Here is a 2,072-nt window from a genome sequence, read left to right on the forward strand (position 1 = left end):
TATGTCTCACTACCTTGGGATGTTCTGTTTACTATCTGCTCGAGCTTTCGGATGCAAAAAGGAGAACAAGGAGCTTTGAGATTGCACTTTATTGATCTTAGATGGTTTAAAATGTGGTAAAAATTTACTGATCTTGGATAGTAAAGAACCTAAATATAAATAAATGGTGGTGGTAACTAAAAAGCAGAAGAGCAAGAAACTTACCCGGGAGTCCAAAGGATCAGCCTCGCGAGAAACAAGATGCTGTAAGCTAACAATCACATTAGAAGCTGCCAAAATGGGGTCAATAGAATGCTGAGGAAGAGCAGCATGACCTCCCCTTCCACTTATTACTGCTTCAAAGAAGCCACTGCCAGCCATAAAAGGACCAGATCTAGAGCCCACTTCACCTATAGGTATGTTTGGCATAACATGCAATCCAAAGATAGCAGCGACATTTTCTAAGGCTCCAGCAGCTAGCATTTTCTTAGCTCCCGCACCTCCTTCCTCTGCTGGTTGGAAAACAAGAACTACAGTTCCCTATTTAGAGTTTAGAAGACAAAAAATGAAAGATAACAGATATCATTGAGTGGAAGAAACACAGAACAATACAATTGAAGAGATGTAGACCACATGATTGACTGTCCTGTGAAACATTTATTCTTTTCCGGTAGTACTTAAATACTGAACACCACCGTCAAACATATTTCTTAACAAATTTTTAGGAACTGAAATTTGAGACTAAGTTACATGACCTTTTACCGGGAGAAAATGATAACAAATTGCCCGAAGTAAAGAAAATGAAGGTTTAGTGAATTAGACTCTGGCACAATGAAGTGTAGTGACCTCGCTTTCAAATATCGTAAAAGCAATATTTCAATGTTCTAAACCAAAATAGAGCAAAATAGACCTGTATGTCTTTTTCACGCTGTTTGAGTATCTTTGCGGCACCGAGAAGCATAGTAACATGAGCATCATGGCCACAAGCTGCATCTTTCCAGGAACTTTACTCTTGTGCTCCCACTCCACCATTTCCTAAAGGACTCGGGCAACAACAAAATTAATCAATACAAAAATACACATATAGAGAGCACTCTAACCATTTGGCCTCTCCATTATTAGATCAATTTAAGTAGACCAGCAAAGCAGTCTTTTTGGAATCACCAAATTACTTAAAAAAAGGACCAATATTCGGTTATCATTTTCAGAGACCAACTTATACTGTCAGACTGAAGTTAAACAGTCTAATGATTTACGGAACAAATTGCTAGTGTGTGTGTGTGTGTGTGTGAAAACACAAAAAATGAAATCTATGATGAAATTTGAGAGGAGGCGAAGAAATTTTAGCTTCTCCTAGTCGCAAGCTATGAATTAACATCATGCAAATCCATCTAAAAGGCGATTGACCATTATATATTGAATTGATGGAGTGGGAGTAGGAGAGTTTATAAAGAATTCAAGTACTTGAATAGGAAGAGCATCGATATCAGCTCTTATAGCAACAAAAGGAGGTCGTCCAGTGCCTATATAGCCAACAACACCGGTCACTGCAATTGGTATTTATATGATACGCCCAATGTATCCAGCTCTCTTCTGATCAGCTCACTGGTCTGAAATTCCTCATAAAGCAATTCAGGATTCTCGTGAAGTTTCCTTCTGATTCCGACCATCCAATCAAAAACCTCACGCTTCTTGGCAAGATTTAAAAATTCGGAGGACGTGGGAGAGAGTTTGTTTGAGCTCAAAGAAGTGTCCGAGGAGATGAGTGTTGCAGCAAGGAGATGGCAGATGATTATCATGCTGAGCCACCAGGAGAAACCCATAGTCGCTTTGCGTGTGAAAATGTGGGAAAGAAGTTCAGAAGAGGATAATAAAAAGAGGGTACAAAATCTTTATAAAGACCAATGGAAACGCCCATTTGGTCTCTTCCAAGCTATTTTGAACGAAATGGATGGGTGGAAAAGGAAGGGAATAATTCCAACCATCTGCATGGTTTTTTTTCTTCTTTTTTGGCAACAACTATCGACATGCTTGGACTATGCGGTATACAATGAAATGAATAATAGTTTGATTAAAAAATAGGTTAAAATATA

The 2,072-nt window shown here is 38.6% G+C and overlaps 1 pseudogene; it reads right to left on the reverse strand.

The window, feature by feature from the left end:
• Positions 1-200: 200 nt before the first annotated feature.
• Positions 201-1,833, reverse strand: LOC114715554 (IAA-amino acid hydrolase ILR1-like 4; annotated as a pseudogene).
• Between the last annotated feature and the right edge of the window lie 239 nt (positions 1,834-2,072).

Source organism: Neltuma alba, unplaced genomic scaffold (assembly GCF_004799145.2).
Source record: "Neltuma alba isolate B1F8T4 unplaced genomic scaffold, ASM479914v2 tig00011599_pilon, whole genome shotgun sequence".
Classification (NCBI taxonomy): domain Eukaryota; kingdom Viridiplantae; phylum Streptophyta; class Magnoliopsida; order Fabales; family Fabaceae; genus Neltuma; species Neltuma alba.